Source organism: Podarcis pityusensis, assembly GCF_964106645.2.
Source record: "Podarcis pityusensis genome assembly, chromosome: 12".
In the NCBI taxonomy this organism is placed as follows: Eukaryota; Metazoa; Chordata; class Lepidosauria; order Squamata; family Lacertidae; genus Podarcis; species Podarcis pityusensis.
The window spans coordinates 694,900-703,373 of NC_138037.1; positions in this window are offsets into that span (position 1 = coordinate 694,900).

An 8,474-nucleotide genomic window follows, 5' to 3' on the forward strand; every position below is an offset into this window, starting at 1 on the left:
GATCTGCTTTGTTGGCTTGGTTGAAATCTCTTGTTTTCTAACTGATGCAGGAATCTGCAGGGCTAGACTCTGGCAAAGTTGGGAAATGCTTTAAGTAGCAGACCCCAGGATTTGTCCTCCTCAGAAGGCAATTTCCCAGCGGAGCCCAAAGAGCAGGAAGCCAAACCAGAGTCGTCCTGTCCTGTTCCCACCCCAAGAAAGGCAGAGGGTGCTCTACCACCGTAGCTCTATGGGTCAGAAATTTCCAATTGGGCTAAATCAGCATCTCAAGAAATGGGAGGGTTTAGAAAAGGAACGGGAATAGCGATCAAGGGGTGAGGATCATGGGGTCTAGATGCCGTGTGGTGATGAGAAGGGCAAGGGGGAGGAAAGGGGCAAAGAGACCCCACCCCAAGAGCTCCTTTCCTGGGACCCATTGGCAGGGGTCTGGATCCATGCAATCCAGCTGCAAGGGGGCCCCCAAGACCGGCAGGGTTTCCATGGTGTCATCTGCCCTCAAGGCATCTCTGCACACACCAATGTTTGTCCTCTGAGGACCAAGAGAATCTCAGCTTCCCTGCACTCCTTTTTTTAAGCCACCGCCCCCTTGGTTCCATGGTGGATGAAGCACTGGACCTTCGAGGCGATTCATAAACTTCTCTGGAAAGATACCGTATTTTTCGCCCCATAAGACGCACCTGACCATAAGATGCACCTAGTTTTTAGAGGGGGAATGCAAGAAAAAAATATTCTTTAAAGGGAGTGCTGAGCAGAGTCTGTTTGCATCCCAGGCTGTGCTCAGCATTCCCTTTCACGAGCCGCTTGGAGCGTCTGTGCGGCTCTTGGGGGCTTTTCCCCGAAGAGGGAGAAGGGAAAAGCCCCCAAGAGCCACACACACACTCCGCACAGCTCTTTAAAGGGAACACAGCTCTTGGGGGCTTTTTCGGGAGGTGGGGGAAGGGACTGAGGGGCTAAGCCAGAAGCTAGAACAGCAAGAGGGAGCGCTGCCTGCATTCGCTCCATAAGACGCACACACATTTCCCCTTACTTTTTAATAGGGGGAAAGTGCGTTTTATAGAGCGAAAAATACAGTACCATGTAATGCTTCTTTCCCCATCTGCCAGGAGCCTATGCTCTATTTGGGCATCCCCAGGTTCCTCAAAGGTCTTGGGGAAGGAAACCGAGGCAGGCTTAGCCGTTGTGGCAGGAAGAGCTTAGGAGGTTTTTCTTTCAAGGGCCCTGCAGGAGATTCGGGGGGGGGGGGCTGTCTCTTCCTCAGGCCATTGCAGCACCCAGCAGGCCTAAAAAAGAAAGAAAACACTGTCATTCACAAGAGCTCCCTCTATTTCTTTCTATTTCTTGCCTGGGACCCCAGTTCAGCCAGTTCCCCAGAGTCCCCCCACTGGGCTGCAGTGGCCCCCTGAGACCTGGAGGGATTACATACCCTCCAACATTTCTCCGATGAAAATAGGGATGTCCCATTTCCTAATGATAACTTTACTATTTATACCCCACCTATTTTACTGGGTTGCTGCAGCCACTCTGGGCTGCTTCCAACATCTATAAAAACAATACAGCATAAAACATTTTTAAAATTCCCTATACAGGATTCTGGTGCTTAGGCAATCTCCAGCAATATCTCTTGAGCTTTGAGGAGAAGAAATCACTATGATCAGGGGAAGCGGGCACCAGAGTCGTGGAAAGAAGCATATATTACACTTGTACCAAAAACAGAGACTGAAAAGACACAACTTAAGAACTACCGCCCTATATCATTACTTAATGTGGATTACAAAATTTTTGCAGATATTTTGGCTAAGAGATTTAAAAAAGTGCTGTTGGAAGAGATTCATAAAGACCAAGCGGGCTTTCTCCCAGGAAGACATTTGTCTGATAATTTGAGGAATATAATTGATATCTTGGAAAAATTAGAAGTGAATATAAACACTAAAGCAGTATTGATATTTGTAGACGCGGAGAAAGCCTTTGACAATATTTCTTGGAAGTTTATGAAGAAGAATCTACAGGGTATGGGGGTAGGCCAAGGTTTTGAGAATGGTATAAGTGCAATTTATTCAGAACAAAAGGCTAAACTAATTGTAAATAATGTTGTGACGGAAGAACTTAAAATTGAAAAAGGGACACGACAAGGTTGCCCAATTTCCCCACTTCTTTTTGTTTCGGTCCTGGAGGTTCTGCTAAATATGATTAGAAGGGACCAGATGGTTAAAGGTATACAGGTCGGAACTAAACACTATAAATTGAGAGCATTTGCAGATGACTTAGTATTGACGTTACAGGAGCCAGAATCTAGTACTAAAAGAGTTTTAGAACTGATTCAAGAATTTGGTCAAGTGGCAGGATTTAAATTGAACAAGTCAAAAACCAAGGTTCTAGAGAAAAACTTAACATCGTTTGAAAGAGAGAGGTTTCAGAATGAGACAGGTTTAACAGTGGTTAAGAAAGTTAAATACCTGGGGATTAACATGACAGCAAAAAATGGGAATTTATTTAAAGATAACTATGAAAAATGTTGGTCAGAAGTGAAAAAAGATTTAGAAATTTGGTCAAATTTGAAGCTTTCACTGCTAGGCCGTATTGCTGCGATAAAAATGAATGTATTGCCTAGAATGTTGTTTTTGTTTCAAACTTTGCAGATTGTGGACAAAATGGATTGTTTCAAGAGGTGGCAGAAAGATATTTCAAAATTTGTCTGGCAGGGCAAGAAACCCAGAATAAAATTTAAAATACTAACAGATGCAAAGGAAAGAGGTGGATTTGCCCTGCCAGACCTTAAACTGTACTATGAATCAGCAGCTTTTTGCTGGTTGAAAGAATGGCTACTTCTTGAAAACACTGACATTTTGGATTTAGAAGGTTTTAATAACGTATTTGGATGGCATGCATATTTATGGTATGATAAGGTCAAAGCACATAAAGCATTTAAAAACCACATTGTCAGGAAAGCGTTGTTTAATGTTTGGATAAGATATAAGGATTTGTTAGAAAATAAAACCCCAAGGTGGCTGTCACCAATGGAAGCGAAAGCCTTGAAAAGGATCAATATGGAGGTCAAATGGCCAAAATATTGGGAAATTTTGGAACAAGACGGAGATAGACTGAAATTGCAGAGTTTTGAAAAACTAAAAAACAAAGTGCGAGACTGGCTTCATTATTATCAAATAATGGAGGTATTTAAATTGGACAGGAAAATTGGCTTCCAGGTGGAAAGATCCAAATTAGAAACAGAATTGTTAGAACCCAAGACTAAGAATTTGTCAAGAATGTATAACTTGCTGCTGAAATGGAATACTCAAGATGAAACGGTAAAATCGGCTATGATTAAATGGGCACAGGACGTAGGACATAACATTATGTTTGCTGACTGGGAACAGTTATGGACCACAGGTATGAGATTTACGGCATGTAATGCCTTAAGAGAGAATATTATGAAAATGATATACAGGTGGTACATAACCCCAGTCAAGCTTGCGAAAATCTACCACTTGCCCGACAACAAATGTTGGAAATGTAAAGAAACTGAAGGTACATTTTTTCACCTTTGGTGGACGTGCCCAAAGATCAAGGCTTTCTGGGAAATGATATATAATGAACTAAAAAAGGTATTTAAGTATACCTTCCCTAAGAAACCAGAGGCCTTTCTCCTGGGCATTGTCGGCCAAATGGTGTTAAAAAAGGATAGAACTTTCTTTATGTATGCAACAACGGCAGCAAGAATACTCATCGCAAAGTATTGGAAGACACAAGAACTTCCCACGCTGGAGGAATGGCAGATGAAACTTATGGACTATACGGAACTAGCTGAAATGACTGGTAGAATCCGTGACCAGGGAGAAGAGTCGATGGAGGAAGACTGGAAGAAATTCAAAGATTATCTTCAGAAACACTGTAAAATTAAGGAATGTTAGTGTGATGTTGGACTGAAAACAAGTGGTTTCCAGCTGCACAGGTTAAAGTTAAGGATAGATTAAGATTAAAGATCAAGATTAAAGATGTTTAAAGAAATGGAAATTTGATATTAAAAGGGAAAATTTTAAAGTTATATGATATTAAGATTAAGGATTAGGTCTGAAAAAAAAGTTGAAGTTATATATTTTAACATTTTATTAAATTAAAGATTGGGATTAAAAAGTGGAAAAGAAACTGCTGGACAAATAATGTGGACTGGAATACAAAAGAGGGAGGTTTGAGGAAGTCTAGAAAATAAGTAATGTAAAATTGGAAATTGAAAAGAGAGTTTGTTTTTAATTGTTGTGTTTTGTGTTTTTATTGTTAAGTTTTGTATTGTTTTTTGTGTGTGTTTTTTTTGTTTTGTTGTTTTAAACTTTAATAAAAATTATTATAAAAAAAAAAAAAAGAAATCGCTATGATCATTATAAGTGGAAGATGGTTCAAGACCTCAATAACTTTCTAGTCTCTTGTCTGGCTCAAGCGGCGGGTGCAGAGCTGGAGAAAAACATGTTTGCAATATGTTTCTCCAAAGTTTGGCATAGGTCAATGTTTGTGTTTGGGAGGGGGAAGTTTGAACACTGCTCACAAGGACCTAAGGAGAGCCCTGCAGCTGTATCGGACCACGGGTCCAACTAGAAAAGTGGTTCTCCACCTGTGGGTCCCCAGATGTGGTTGGACTACAACTCCCATCATCCCTGAGCTCTGGCCTTGCTAGCTAGGGGTGGTGGGAGTTGTAGTCCAACAACACCTGAGGACCCACAAGTTGAGAAAGGCTGAACTAGAACAACGCTGCATCTCACAGTTGCAAACGTGACAAGCAGGACAGGAGCCTCCCCAGAGCTGCTCACAATTTCTCACGGGGCTGGCGGGTTGTTAAAGCTTTAAAAGGCTCCTAACCAAGATGGCTGTGCTCTGGGGAGAAGTCCGTTGCACTCAGGTCCAGCCAGGACTCTCAGGTGAGGCATCGGTTGGCCACTGTGAGCACCGGGTGCAGGATGATGAGGGGCCATTGGCCTAATCCAGCAAGCTGGCTCTTCTTAGTGTTACTGTGTTTTGATTTCACAATTGTGCTGTGTTTTGCTACCATGAACGCCTTTTAGAAGATAGAAATGTGAATAAGAATATAGAATTGCCCTAAGATAAATTAGGCCGGTAGGATCACGGTCTCCACTTCCTTGAGGTAGGACTCTAGGCTGCGCTTCAAAGCAGTTGAAAAGAATGTGTTTGCTAAGGCTCTTGCGGACCTGTTCAGGAAAGGTTCCAACTGGAACTTGAGGGGGAGAGAGAGATTGTGGACGACAGAAGAGCACCTGGCACAGGGGAGAAGAGCTGCATTGACGCACAGGAAACTGAGGAGGTGCTCCAGAAACCGGCTAAAGGGCAGGAAATGCCAGGCATCCGAGGTTCCAATCCCCCACGGTAGGTTGCCAGAAACAAATAAGAGAGTGAAAGTTCTTTCCAATGCTTTTATTCAGCAATTCACACAGAGAGGCTTAGAAATGCAGCCACTTGGAGTAATGGCCTTGCTCCAAATGAGTCTCCACCCCCTCCCCATTCTCCCACTATGCATCATCACTGTGGTTGCTGAGATGTGTCCTCTGTCTCTGAGCTCTCTGCTCTCCTACTTTCAATGCCTGCCGGGTTCTGGGAGGGGGGCTTTCTAAAGACACTGTGTCTGTTAGCTGCCCCCCTTCTTCCTCCTCTCCCATTATTTCCCAACTTTCCCCTCATCTGCCTCTGAGCTGTGATCTCCCTCAAACCCTTGTTGTAATCCTGAACTGTCGTCTTCTTCTCTGGAAGGTTCAATCTGAGGAGTCGGTCTCCACCATCCCCCCCCCGCCCAGTCCCTGACACACTCTTTAAAAAAAGTTGAGTGTTTTGCGGACCTTGAGCCATCTTTGCAACTCTTTCAGCTGCTCTAGACCAGGAGACAGGAGAAAGAACCTGAGAGGCTGGAACTGAAGCAAGCAGGACTTTCTGTAACCACAAAGCTCACCCCCTGTAGAGCTCACACAGTTCTGTACTCTGGATTCTCTGGAACATGTAGTCCTAGAACATCCAGTATTGAGACATCCGGTTCTGGGACATTCATAGAATCATAGAATCCTAGAGTTGGAAGAGACCACAAGGGCCATCGAGTCCAACCCCCTGCCAAGCAGGAAACACCATCAGAGCACTCCTGACATATGGTTGTCAAGCCTCTGCTTAAAGACCTCCAAAGAAGGAGACTCCACCACACTCCTTGGCAGCAAATTCCACTGTCGAACAGCTCTTACTGTCAGGAAGTTCTTCCTAATGTTTAGGTGGAATCTTCTTTCTTGTCGTTTGGATCCATTGCTCCGTGTCCGCTTCTCTGGAGCAGCAGAAAACAACCTTTCTCCCTCCTCTATGTGACATCCTTTTATATATTTGAACATGGCTATCATATCACCCCTTAACCTCCTCTTCTCCCAGCTCCCTTAGCCGTTCCTCATAAGGCATCGTTTCCAGGCCTTTGACCATTTTGGTTGCCCTCCTCTGGACACGTTCCAGTTTGTCAGTGTCCTTCTTGAACTGTGGTGCCCAGAACTGGACACAGTACTCCAGGTGAGGTCTGACCAGAGCAGAATACAGTGGCACTATTACTTCCCTTGATCTAGATGCTATACTCCTATTGATGCAGCCCAGAATTGCATTGGCTTTTTTAGCTGCCGCGCCACACTGTTGGCTCATGTCAAGTTTGTGGTCAACCAAGACTCCTAGATCCTTTTCACATGTACTGCTCTCAAGCCAGGTGTCACCCATCTTGTATTTGTGCCTCTAATTTTTTTTGCCCAAGTGCAATACTTTACATTTCTCCCTGTTAAAATTCATCTTGTGTGTTTTGGCCCAGTTCTCTAATCTGTCAAGGTCGTTTTGAAGTGTGATCCTGTCCTCTGGGGTGTTAGCCACCCCTCCCAGTTTGGTGTCATCTGCAAATTTGATCAGGATGCCCTTGAGTCCATCATCCAAGTCGTTGATAAAGATGTTGAATAAGACCGGGCCCAAGACAGAACCCTGTGGCACCCCACTAGTCACTCTTCTCCAGGATGAAGAGGAACCATTGATGAGCACCCTTTGGGTTCGGTCAGACAGCCAGTTACAAATCCACTGAGTGGTAGCATAGTCAAGACCTCATTTTACCAGCTTCTTTACAAGGATATCATGGGGCACCTTGTCAAATGCCTTGCTGAAATCAAGGTAGGCTACATCCACTGCGTTCCCTTCATCTACCAGGCTTGTAATTCTGTCAAAAAATGAGATCAGGTTAGTCTGACATGACTTATTTTTCAGAAATCCATGCGGACTATTGGTGATCACAGCATTCCTTTCTAGGTGCTCACAGACTGTTTGCTTAATGATCTGCTCCAGAATCTTCCCTGGTATTGATGTCAGACTGACTGGGCGGTAATTATTTGGGTCCTCTCTTTTCCCCTTTTTGAAAATAGGGACAACATTTGCCCTCCTCCAGTCTGCCGGGACTTCGCCCGTTCTCCAGGAATTCTCAAAGATGACTGCCAGTGGTTCTGAGATCACATCTGCCAGTTCTTTTAATACTCTTGGATGCAGTTCATCTGGCCCTGGAGACTTGAATACATCTAAACTAGCCAAGTATTCTTGTACTATCTCCTTAGTTATTCTGGGCTGTGTTTCCTTTGCTGAATCATTTGCTCCAAATTCTTCAGGTCGGGCATTGTTTTCTTTATCGGAGAAGACTGAGGCAAAGAAGGCATTGAGGAGTTCAGCTCTTTCTGTGTCCCCTGTTTGCATTTCACCATCTTCTCCTCTGAGTGACCCCACTGTTTCTTTGTTCTTCCTTTTGCTACGGACATACCCATAAAAGCCTTTTTTGTTGCTTTTAACCTCTCTAGCAAGCCTGAGTTCATTCTGTGCTTTAGCTTTTCTGACTTTGTGTCTACACGTGCTGGCTATTTGTTTGAATTCCTCTTTGGTGGTTTCCCCCCTTTTCCATTTTTTGTACACAGTTAATCTTAACTCAGTTAAAAGTTCTTTAGATAGCCACCCTGGCTTCTTTAGGCACCTTCCATGTTTCCATCTCATTGGTATTGCCTGAAGTTGTGCTTTTACTATCTCCCTCTTAACAAACTCCCAGCCATCATGAACTCCCTTTCCTTTTAGTATTACTGTCCATGGGATCTCACCCAGCACTTCCCTAAGTTTTATGAAGTCGGCTTTCTTAAAGTCAAGAAATTGAGTCCTAGTATGCTTGGCTGCTCCTTTCCGCTGTATAGTAAACTTCAGAAGAGCATGATCACTCGCGCCTAATGATCCTTCCACTTCTACCCCACTAACCAGGTCATCAACATTGGTTAGGACCAGATCTAAAATGGCTGTTCCTCTTGTTGCTTCTCCCACTTTCTGGACAATGAAGTTGTCTGCAAGGCCAGTGAGGAATCTGTTTGACCTTATGCTCTTGGCTGAGTTTGACATCCAACAAATATCCGGGTAATTGAAGTCCCCCATTACTACTATCTCCCTTCCTT